Below are 12252 nucleotides of genomic sequence, written 5' to 3'. Positions count from 1 at the left end.
GGAGCACAGGCCCTAGAGCTCGCAGCCTTCAGTAGTTGTAGCCCACGGAGTTAGTCGCCTCTCGGCATGTGGGATCTTCCCAGAGCAGGGATTAAACCCCTGTCCCCTGCTTTGGCAGGCAGCTTCTTAACCACTGGACCACCAGGGAAGCCCTCCTTTGTACTATTCTCATTTATTGTTTCTTTTGGTCCCTGTAGTCACAGACCACACTAGACGGCAGGTGGTTTGTTCGGCAGTTTTTAAATGTATTCATTCGCTTTGGCGCGCTCAGTTGCTTTAGTCATGTCCGACTCTGTCACCCCAGGGACTGTAGCCCGCCAGGCTCTTTTGTCCATGGGATTATCCAGGCAAGAATACTGGAGTGGGTTGCCATGCCCTCTTCCAGAGGATCTCCCCAACCCAAGGATCGAACCTGAGTCTCCTGTGTCTCCTACATTACAGGTGAATTCTTTACCCACTGAGCCACCTGGGAAGCACCCTCTCCCAACTTTTTTTTTTTTCTTAATATTTATCTTAATTCCCAGGACTATAGTCCTGCTCGCCTAATCGGATATAGGGCAGCCTGGATTCATGGAAGGCAGGAAGGAAGGACCTCAGGGTTTTGCAAGATGCAAACAAAGGAAATAGTTACCTGATCAGGCTGAGTGGGGAAACCCAAGCTGTATTCTTTCTTGGCATTTTTAATTCTGTAACAGCTATTCATCATGAGCACTTGGTGAGCTCTTGTTGTTTTCTGATGGGTAGTTTCCTGTGTCTTTGATTTTACCATTGAACCAATGCATCCTCTTTCCAAATACCTTTAGAAAGCTACTGGGCTGGCAGTTATTCACACTTTAGTATTAGCTAGTCTTCATACAGCACTTTAATTTTTGTAAAGGCAGCTTCATCACATCTACCCTCTCACTTGTGCTCATGAAGGAGGTGTTAGTGCCCGAGGAACCATGGGCTCCTAGTCCAGTGATTTTTGCACTGCCCCAAGGATGCACTAGCTGGGAGGTGTTAAATGAATGGCAGCTCAGAGAGCTGAGAGCGAGAAGACCCTGAGCACTTGCCCGGAGGGAGGGTATGCGTGGGCAGGGTGGTGGTGGTGGGTGGAAGGGGACTCTATGCTCTTTCGCCCTCCCTTTCTTACGGAACCTTGTCTAACTCTGAATCTAGGCTTCCCGGAGCCCGAGATCTAAGGCTCATGGTGCAGAGGGGGCAGCTACACACGTCTGCAGCCCCCAGTATCCAGAAAAGGGGCAGGGGCAATTAAGGTCTAGGTTAAACCAGCCTATAGAGCCTCTCCCCCCCGCCCCCCATTTCAGAGACTGGCTCCCCACACCCCAGCTCGGCTGGGGCTCCTCGCCGCCGCGGTCACAATCCGGCTCCTCCATCCCTGCCCTCGCGGCCCCTCCTCCGGGCCCCCGGCTCCTCCGCCCCCGGGAGGCCGGACTCTGCCCCTGGCCCGCCTTTCCCCGCCCCCCCCGGGGGCGGTGGCCCGTGGAGGGCGCGCTCATTGGCGGTGTCGCGCGCGAGGGCCGGGACCCGCAGCGCTGATTGGCCAGCGCGGCTCGGCGGAGCCCAGGAGCCCGGCGAGTCGCTGGGGGAAGCGAGGCAGAGACCGGCCGCCGCCGGAGCGCAGGACGCCGATCGCTCAAGTCGCAGCCGGGCGGATCGGAGTCCGCACATTGGAGCAGAGGCCTGGAGGTAAGGACCTGGCGCCGGGTCGCTTGAGGCGAGCCCTTGCGCGCTAGCTGAGATGGAATCCTTCGGCCCTGCCCCCCAGGGAGCAAAAACGGGGCATCTTCTCTTAAGAGACCGAGCCCTCATCTTTCCGAGACCCGGGTCCCTCTGTCCCGAAAAGAGAGAGCCGTCCACCGTCCAGAGAGCAAAATAGTTTCCTTTTCCCTTCGGATATGGGCCCTTCCTTCCTGGCCCCCAGGCTCTAGAAATAAGATTGCTCTCCCCACATTCCCCCTTGGAATGGAACGTGCTTCCCTCCGCCCCCAAAGTGGGTTCCAGCCTCCCCGGGTTTCTAGGGCCCACCATTTCTTGGGAGACGCATGCCTCTACCCCGTCCCTAAAAAACTAAGTTTGGATTCTTCTCCCCACCCTCCCTTCTCAGCTCGGAGATAACGGGGTGCTTCCCCCAGGAGGGAAAATAAGCCCCTCCCTAAAAGAAGGATATCGCTGGCCAGAGACGCTGCATGTAACCCTCAAATGCAATCAGACCTCCGTGTAACCCCACCCCCCCAACTCAGAAACTGGACTCAATTCCCTATCTCCCCCCGCCCCAACCCCTCTTCATCCATCAGAGAGAGAAGATGGATTGCCTTGAGCACCTTTACATTTAAGGCATTTGGGAGATTACTCCTCTTTCTCAAGATGTAAGAGGAGGGGTTTTCACATTCAGAAACAGGGCAAGGGTCCGGTCACTCGTCTGGACCAAGCCACACACCTCACCCCACCCCTTTAACCCTTTTGCACAAATCGCATCCCATTAACCACCCCCCTAACCTGTCCCATCCCTCCCACCTCTCTACTCCACCTAATCCCATCTCTCCTTTCCTCTCCCAGAGATAAGAGCAGAGGTTGAGGTTTAGTAAGAAGGTTTAGAAGACTGAAACCCTTAGAACTGGGCTCCTCAGCCTAGAGATCATACTGGAGCCTCCAAACTGCCAGCAGAGATGGCCTCTGAGGCAGCAGGACCAGTGAGGACCCCCCCACCCCCACCCAACACACACACACACATACACAAAGGACTGTGTTCCAAACATCCTCCCCTGAGACGGACCAACGCCTCTCCTGGGGAAGAGGGTGTCCATGCAGAGAGGAGGGCCCCCATTTGCCTCCTGGGGCTCCCCCTTCCTAGCTCCTGTGGACATTGCCCTGTGGAATTCCCTAGGCCCTTAGCCAAGAGAGATGCTTGCAGGAGCCATCCATCGGACTGGCTTCAATGAAGCTGGACTGAGGGACAGGTTGATGGTGACATGATGGGGGCAGGGAACTGCTTTGATCCGGCGGGTCAGAGTAAGGGGTGGCAGCAGAGGAGAAAAAGCAAGGAGCTTTGCTTTGGAGCTGCAGCTGAGAGGTGGAGAAAGGAGAAGTGTGTGTCCCAGATGCCCAAAGAGGTCAGCCCCGAAAAGAGAGAAATGGCACTACCTGGAGACCTTAGACCTCCCAGGGACTTGAGACCAAAGATCTTGCTCCTTCATTTGGCAGTTGAACAAGCAAAGGCACCAAGACGGAAAGAGACTTGCTCAAGGTCACCCAGCCAGTGGGTGGCGAAGCTGGTCACAGCCTCTCTGGGACTTGTGGACCAGCAGGGTCTGGAATACTACCTCCCGTCCTCACATTTAGAACCAAGGTGGTTGGGCACCAGGCTCCCCACTTGTCAGAGGTGGTGCAGAGGCTCCGCCAATGTCACGCAGCTAGGAGGGGACACAGCTGGAACTTGGTGCCACCCCCCAGCAGGCCGCTGTGTAGAATCCATTCCCAGGCCCCTGCACTTCCCGGCTCAGCCCGTGGCATCTTTTTATTGAGCCAACTGCCAAATCTAGGGTTGCCAGAATCCGAATGGACTCAGGATGGCAAGTGAGATCAGTTCTATTAGTCTGGAGCTGCTGCTGCTGCTGGAGTATCTGTTGCAGGCGAGGCTTGCTCCAGGCTCTTTGGACAGCACCCCACCCCCACCCCCGCAATGGAAGTCACAGCCCCTCCCTCCAGGGCCCCCTCCCTATCCATCCCTGCCTTTTCCCTGTGACCCCAAGTTCTCTGCTGCCATGTCCCACCCTAGCTCAGAGCCTGCTTCTTTTCCTGAGGCATTGAACCCCCACAGAGCAGCAGTAACCAGGTCCCTACAGATGGGAGCGTCTTGAGGTGGGGACTCCCCCCTGCCTCCAGCTGAGGGCTTGGCAGTGCTCCAAGTTGGAGCAGGGATCCAAGTTCAAGGTGCCAAGGTGAAAGTTCACAGTATGAGGGAGAAGCTTAGTGCAGTGGGGGTCGAGGGATCCATCTCTGGCCCCTCTATTCAGGGTCAGAGCCCAGATTTGCTACTTAGTATGTATCTTGGTGGAATGATTAACCTCTCTGCAGCTAATTCCCTTAGTGTCCTTATTAGGGTTAAATGAGTTTGTCCTGGTAAAGTACATAGCATATGGCAAGTGAGGGGAAGCAGTGATTATGACAAGTCATAAAACCTCTAAACCTGGGTAGGGAGCTTATGCTTTTAGGTAAGACTTATGACTCCCAATGTAGATCATCTGTCAGGCAGCAAACAGTCAGCTCTTGCTTGGAGACTAGGATGGTGTCTTCCCAGAGGGATGGTACGGGATGTGGAATGCACCCCAGGCCCTAAAGTCAGATGGAGCTGGGGATCTACTGGTACTGCTGGCTGGGCAATGTTGGGCAGGTCATCACCTCTCTGAGCCTCAGTTTCCCCATCTTCAAATTGGGCTTGTTGGTGGGGGGAGAGGCTAGGCATCAGATAAAAGATAGGTCTGGAGCAGGGTTTTCTTTTTTTAAAATCATCAACAGTGTTGCCATTTGGGGCCGGATCATTCTGTGTTGCAAGGGGTGGGGAAGGGGGGCTGTCCCATGCATTGTAGGGTGTGGAGCCGCATCCTTACCCTCTACCCAATTAAAGCCAACTAGTTGCTACCATTTCTAGTGACGGCAACTAAAATCATCTCCAAGCATGTCCTCTGGGGGGCAAAATCCCCCTCCCCACATTGAGAACTGCTGGTCTAATGTAGATTCTCCACTCATAGTGGATGATTGACGTTAGGAGAGCATCCTTCTTACTCAGGCTCCTCGTTCCACTTTGTGCATCATAGAGGTCATGTGTCAACTGCTGAGCCTCCTAATGTTGAGGGCAAAATTAACCCCTCACATTTCAACAGGAAAATCCAGAGCACCTCCATGTGCGTTACTGTAAGCTTCCCATTTTACAGGTGAGGAAACTGAGGCCCATGGAGGTTAAAGGACTTTGCTAACAGCATTACCCCCATCCCTGCTAGAAGTCAAAGCAACTGTCCCTGCTGGAAGTCAAAGACAGTTTTAGAAATAACCTAGTTCTGGAGCCATCTCAGTTCCTTTAGCAGTCTCAGAATTTTAACTGCATGCTCTGGGGCCCAGCCATCCCATGGCTAAGAAAAAAATCTCCTGTAGAAATGCTAGGCCAAGAAAGAATCTCCTATAGAAATGCTGGCCAATGCCAGAATGTTCACCCAAGGGCTTGGCAATCCAAGATGGGAAGGGGTTACATTATGTGGAAAAATGAGCCGTCTTTTTAGGAGAATGGGGTGGAACTATGCTGCTGACCTGGAGAGATCTCTAAGACATCATTTAGTGAAAATGATAGTCACAGGATCGATATATAGGTATTTTAGTAAGTATATGTACATACATATAGGGAAGCGAGAAACATGAAAGAGGCCTCTGTGTGTGTGTGTGTGTGTGTGTGTGAATGTCTGTCCATGGGGGAGGAAGAGGAAACAGATTCCTTTAGCCAGCTTACCGTGCATTAAAGGTGAGCCAGACACAGCCCCCAGAGGTTGAGACTTGCTCGAAGTCCTTTAGCCACGAAGAAGGCAGGGGATGACTGCGTCCCAAGTTCTGCACACCAGGCTGGAGCTCTTTCAGCTGCCTGGCCCCCAGGAAAGAGAGGCAGGCAGGGTCTGAGGACTGGACATTGCTGCACACCCACTCCCTCTTTCCTGGAAAGTGGTCATGCCAGAAGCTGCCAGTGACCGGAACTCAGGCCTTTGAGCTTCCTAAGAGTTCTGGAGCCAGGAGACAGAGATCTGAGGCCTCATGTCCACAGGCTGAGCCTCCGCCCTGCCCACAGGGGGTTCTTGTCACCAGCATCCTGGTGGGGCCTGAGGTCACACTGACCAGAGCTGAACTGGGCTTCCACCAGCATGAGGGGGGCTTCCCTGGTGGCTCAGATGGTAAAGAATCCACCTGCAATGCGAGAGACCTGGGTTCAATCCCTGGGTGGGCAAGATCCCCGGAGAAGGGAATGGTTACCCACTCCAGTGTTCTTGCCTGGAGAATCCCATGGACAGAGGAGGCTGGCAGTGCTGCAGTCTGTGGGGTCATAGAGTCAGACCCGACTGAGCCACTAACACTTCCACTTCCCTGTTTTCCTCGCATCATGACAGCCTAGGCTGTGGCCATTCTGTCTGTTAGTGTTTTCCCACATTTAGAAGGTGAAAGAAAGGAAAGAAGGAAGGCATAAAGAAAGAAAAGAAAGAAAGGGAGAAAGGGGGGAAGGTAGACGGAGGTGCAATGGGAGAACGCAGCTCTGGGTTACTGTGAGGACTGGCTGAAACCCTTGTTCAAGCACCTGGTACCTACCCCCTCTTCAGTAGTGTGAGCCCTGCTCTCCCCATCTCTCTCTCTCCTTGTCTGCCCTCCTTGCCAGGAAGCCCGGGCCAAAGCATCGTGGGTGACAGCTGGGGGGCCTGAGGGCTTCCAGAACGCCCGGCTGGCTGAATCACCACCCGCTCCCCACTGCATCCCTGCAGAAGGCCCAGGAGGTGGTTCTGAGCTGTGTGTCCTCCTTTGTCTCCACCACGTCTGACTAGCCTCGCTTTCCTAGAGGCACCAGGCATTTTAAACTGTCTTACCCATCCCAGGAATGGCATCGCCTGATACAGCCTCTAATCACACACTCTCTCTGTCTTGAGGTCGACTTCCCAAGGGCAAATTGCACTCCTCCTTCAAAAGCTGCCTCCGTGACCCTTCCCGCCCCCAGCCTCCCCCCAGCGAGGATCCTTTTATCCTCAGAACTGAGCGCTTAAACATCCGAGGCTTCCTTGGGTCTGTGACTGTTGGCTGGGTTTCCTCCCCATCTGTATCCCTAGGGAGTAGACATACATTCGAGTCTCTTTCACTTCCATCCTGAATGCAGAGCACCGTTCCTGGCACACAGTAGACACTGGATGAGCGTTTACTGCGCAGTGTGTGCAAGAGAGTGCTTGTGTGCTCATTCGTGTCCGACTCTTTGCAACCCCATGCACTGTAGCCCACCAGGCTCCTCTGTCCATGGGATTCTCCAGGCAAGAATACTGGAGTGGGTTGCCATTTCCTTCTCCAGGGGGCCTTCCCGACCCAGGGTTTAAGCCAGCGCCTTGCATCTCCCCCATTGACAGGCGAATTCTTTATCACTGCACCACCTGGGAAGCCCCAGGTGATTCAAAAAATGTGTATGGAATCTTAGTTCCCTAACCAGGGATCAAACGCATCTCCCCTGCATTAGGGGTGGAGAATCTTAACCACTGAACTGCCGGGTAAATCCCTTAATAATTTATAAGGTACAATTCAGTGACATTAAGTACTTTCACAATGTCGTGCAACTATCACCTCTCTCTGGTTCCAGAACTCTTTCATCATACCAAAAGGAAACCTGGTCCCCATGAAGCAGTCACCCTCCCTTCCCCCAGCCCCTGCCAACCATTTGTCTGCTTTCTGATTCGATAGATTTGCCTGGTCTGACTACTTCATATAAATGGCATCATCCAACATGTGGCATATTGGTCTGACTTCTCTGTGGTAGCATATATCAATACTTTGCTCCTTTTCATGGCTAAATAATATTCTATTGCGTGGATTATAGGCCAGTTGGTTTATCCGTCTGTCAGTTGAGGGACATTTGGGCTTCCGACTTTTGACGGCTATGAATGATGCAGCTGTGGACATGTGTGGACAAATTTCAGCTTGAAGATCTGCTTTCCATTCTTTGGGGAGTGGAACTGCTGGGTCCCATGGTAGCTCTTTGCTTAACCTTTTGAGGAACCGCCATGCCAGACGCCACCATTTTACAAGCCCACCAGCAATGTGCAAGGGTTCCAATGTTTTCCACATTTTTGTCAACATTTGTTATTTTCCGATTACTAGTATTACAATGTATTACCTTATTCTAGTGCATATGAAGCAGATGTGATTGTTGGGGGGGGGTTTAATCTTTTTTTCTCACTTTTTCTCACTGTGGTTTTGATTTACGTTTCCCTAATGATTAGTGATGTTGAACATCTTTTCATGTGCTAATTGGCCTTTTATGTATCTTCTTTGGGGAAAGGTCCATGTAAGTCCTTGGCCCCTTTTTGAATTGGGATGTTTGTCTTTTTGTTGTTGTTGTTGTAAGAATTCTTTATATACGTAAGTACATCTTTGTCTTGCTATTTCCTCTAGCATTTAAATATTCACTTAGCTCCTGGGGGTCAGGCCCTGTCTCCTGACTTTGGGATGTCAAAGTGACTACAGTACAGTTCCTGCCCTCAAGGGGTTCCTAGTTTAGAGCGAAGTTTCTTTCTTTTCTCTTTTTTTTTTTTTTGCCTCACTTTGCAACTTTCAGAATCTTCATTCCCCAACCAGGAATTGAACCCAGACTCCAGCACTGAAAACACCAAGTCCTAACCACTCAACCACCAGGGAATTCCCAGAACAAAGTTCTTTTTACAACACTATTGCCACGGCTGGGGTGGGGTGGGCATGGAGGTGGGTGGGGTGTCCTGTGTACTAGGGGATGTTCAGCGGCATTTCTGGGTTTTATCCCACTCAATGCCAGTAGCACACTTACCTCCCAGTTGTGACAAGCAATAATGTCCCCAGACATGGCTAGATATCCCCTGGCTGAGCATCAGTGGTTTAGAAGCTTAGACAGGCATGTCTAGCTACAACTTCTTGTGCCTAACAAGATGCCTAGTGGGCATTCACAACTTATCTGTTGGATGTTGGACAGGTGGGTAGATGGATAGATAGGTGAAATAATGAATGCAATTTACAGGGTCTGGACATGTGCCTGAAAGTCGACTATGTGAAACAAAACATTGTTCTTCCAACTGGAATATTGTACCCCTTTCTGCCTAGCACAATAATTCTCAGACTTGCACATCAGAATTCCCTGAAGGATGTATTAAAACAGAGATCAACAGGTCCCACCACCAGAATTATCACTCTGTTGAGTCACTGGCCTGGCAGAATTCTCCCACCCTGGTTTCCATGCCTCTTGGGAACCCTGCACCCAACTACCCCATCTCACCAACCTGTCCATCCTTGGAGTCTCATAGTCTTAACTGTCAGCCTCTCCCACTTGGGCACTAACATTTATTACTTTGAACGATCAGCAACCAGGGCTTCCCCAGTGGCTCAGCAGTAAAGAATCTGCCTGCAATGCAGGAGATACAGGAGACGCGGGTTCAATCTCTGGGACAGGAAGATTCCCTGCAGGAGAGAATGGCAGCCCATGCCAGTAATCTTGCAGGGAAAATCCCATGGATAAAGGAGCCTGGCAGGGTACAGTCCGTGGAGTCACAAAGAGTCGGACACGACTGAAGCAACTGAACACACATCAGCCACCTATTGGTTATCTGTCTTTCAGCCACTGTTCGGAGAGTTCCTGCAAAGCTGGGACTCACTGTGTCCTGGCATCTTGCTGCTCAAAGTGTGGTCCAGCGCCCAGTGGCATGACATCGCTGGGGAGCTGGGGGGAAAATACGGGCGCTTGGGCCCCACCCAGCATCCTACAAAATGCAGTCTGCTGTTTAACACTATCCTGGTGGGACAAGGGGCTTCGTGTGCACCTTCAGGTCGTTTGGGAAGCTTGTCCTTGGCCATCTCTGTGACCTCACAACTCAGAGCTAACCCCTGTAGCTTCGCTGATGTGTTACCTTGACAGCAGCTGTTATACTGTAAATGGTGCCTGAGCCGGAACATCATTAGGGTGTTACTGGCCATCCGTATCTCCGCTTGATGTATTTTATCTCTTGGAATGCCTGAACTGACCTTGCTTCACCCATTGGAAAGCCAGAGGGGCGGTGTCTTGCTCAAGGTCAGGTGATGACCATAAAGCAGAACGGAGAGATGGCCATCCGTTCCCTAGAGGGGAGCAGTTGAAACGCCACAGTTACAACACATGAAAATACAGGGCGGAAGGGTAGCGTTCGGAGGCTGCTGGGGTGCTTTTCACACGTGGAGAGCTGGGAGATGATTTAAAAGTGGGCCAAAAACAGGAACTGAAATGGTATTTTTTAATTAATTAATCTGTTTTGGCTGTGCTGGGTCTTCGTTGCTGTACGGGTTCTCTCTAGTTGCGGTGTGCGGGCGTCACATTGCGGTGGCTTCTCTTGTTGCAGAGCAAAGGCTCCAGGGCGCATGTGGGCTCAGGACTTACGGCTCTGAGACTGGGCTCACAGGCTCAGGAGTTGTGGCTCACGGGCTTAGTTGCCCGGTGGCATGCAGAGTCTTCCTGGACCAGGGATCGAACTCGTGTCCCCTGCATTGGCAGACGGATTCTTAGCCACTGGACCACCAGGGAAGTCCTGAAATGGTTTTTTTTTTGTTTTTTTTTTTTGTTTTTTTCATTTATTCAGCCAGTGTTTGTTGAGTACTCTGTAGATGTCAGACATTGGCATCCCATGCATGGTACTAACAAGGGAAACAAGGTCTCCCCCTTAGTGGCTTCTGTCTAGGTGGGCAGTCGAGCAACCTGCATTCATTCATTCCTGAGTTAACATGCCCGCTTGTTGCACAACTCCCACTTGTCTTATACACTAATGGTAGGGTGTGTGTGCGCATGGTAACAAAAGACAAACACCCAGCTTCCACGCCAGAGGATCTTCTAGGCTAGCTGTCAGGATGTGCTGTGTGCGCTAAGTCACTTCAGTCATGTCCGACTCTTTGTGACGCTATGGACCATAGGCCACCAGGGCCCTCTGTCCATGGGATTCTCCAGGCAAGAATACTGGAGTGGGGTGCCATGCCCTTCTTCAGGGGAGCTTCCCAACCCAGGAATCGAACCAGAGTCTCTTATGTCTCCTGCATTGGCAGGCGGATTCTTTCCCACAAGTGCCACCTGGGAAGCCCAGCTATCAGGGAACAGGCCCATAAACAACCAGTCAGAGAGAAGAACACCAGGAAGGTGGGAGTAGCTAGAGAAGGAAGAGGTTCTCTGTCTCTGTACCTGGGCATGCTGGGAAAGAAATTTCTGGAGGAAAAGGCAGAAAAGACAGGAAAGATATTCTCAACAGATAGTACGCAAACAGGGGCTCACAGACTTCATCGAAAACTCTTAAAATCTTCAGGAAAAAGTAAAAAGGGGGGTAGTGATAAAACATTGACTTCCTTAGAGATACAAAGATAAATACTTAATGATTCTGTAAAGCTCATTCAATGAAAGAACCAAGCAGATGTTGGAAGAGGTTCAAAGGAAAAGTCAAATAAAGCACAGTTGTCTATGGAGTAAAGGAATGGTGAAATGCATTGCAAATAGAGGCAAAAAAAATGACTGGACAAGACAGAATTGGCTCCTCTGTGAGATTCCTGGGCTTCCCAGGTGACTCACTGGTAAAGAATCCGCCTGCCAATGCAAGAGACATGGGTTCGATCCCTGGGTTGGGAAGATTCCCCTGGAGGAGGAAATGGCAACCCATTCCAATATTCTTGCCTGGAAAATCCCGTGGACAGAGGAGGCTGGCAGGCTACAGTCCATAGGGTTGCAATGAGTTGGACCGACTAAGCAGCTGAGCATGCTCACACACATCAGATTCCTACAACTTAGAAAGAGTTGGGGAAAAAAAAAAAAAAAAGCTTGAAAATAATGTAATGAACAAGGCTAGAATCAGATATCTTAAAAGTTTGTGTGGTATGTAAACAATGCATGGTTTTCCGTTGAGATGGCTTTTTTTAATAAAAAAACAGTGTTCAGAGGATGGGGGAGGTGTTTGGCAGAGGCTCCCCAGGGTGGATGGCTAAGAAGAGGGGAGCTGTGAGAAGGCCAGATCATAAACAGCCTGGTGACCCTTGATGCTGAGTTTAGACTTGACCCAGAGACCCCTGGGGAACCTGGAAGGGTTTTAAGTAAGGAGGTGACCTGATTTGATTAGCACTTGAGAAATATTCTTCAGGAAGCTTCATGGAGAGTGGACTGACTGTAGAAGGAGCCTGTTTGTTAGAAGATGAGAAGGTGGGGGCTTCACATAGAGTCGGGCTCAGCAGATTTTGGTTTTTTAAGGGGCAGATAGTAAATATTTGAGGCTTTGTGGGCCATGCAGCTATAGTCACAACCACTCGACTGTACCGTGAAATGTAAATGATTGGATGTGTTTGTGTGCTAATAAAACTTTATTTACACAAACAGGCTGGGGGGGCCGGAGGTCTCCCACCTCCCAACCAGTTTGTCAATCCCTGACCTAGAGCAGCTAGAGCTGTCCATGGTTTTGACAGGCCTCCTGTATCCCTTTCTCTAGATGTTTAGAGTCTACCGGC

The 12252-nt window shown here is 51.1% G+C and overlaps 1 protein-coding gene across 1 annotated transcript in view; it reads left to right on the top strand.

Moving 5' to 3' along the window:
* Positions 1-1612: 1612 nt before the first annotated feature.
* ABAT (4-aminobutyrate aminotransferase) overlaps positions 1613-12252 on the top strand; it is an 87126-nt gene continuing 76486 nt past the window's right edge. Inside the window, exon 1 of the mRNA XM_068968918.1 lies at positions 1613-1689. The gene's annotated coding sequence lies outside the window, so the exon portion shown is untranslated. The remainder of the gene's footprint in view (positions 1690-12252) is intronic.

The sequence above is a fragment of the Capricornis sumatraensis genome, chromosome 3, assembly GCF_032405125.1.
Source record: "Capricornis sumatraensis isolate serow.1 chromosome 3, serow.2, whole genome shotgun sequence".
Taxonomy (NCBI): domain Eukaryota; kingdom Metazoa; phylum Chordata; class Mammalia; order Artiodactyla; family Bovidae; genus Capricornis; species Capricornis sumatraensis.
Note: the sequence above shows the minus strand (reverse complement) of the source record. Positions and strands in the feature narration are given on the sequence as shown.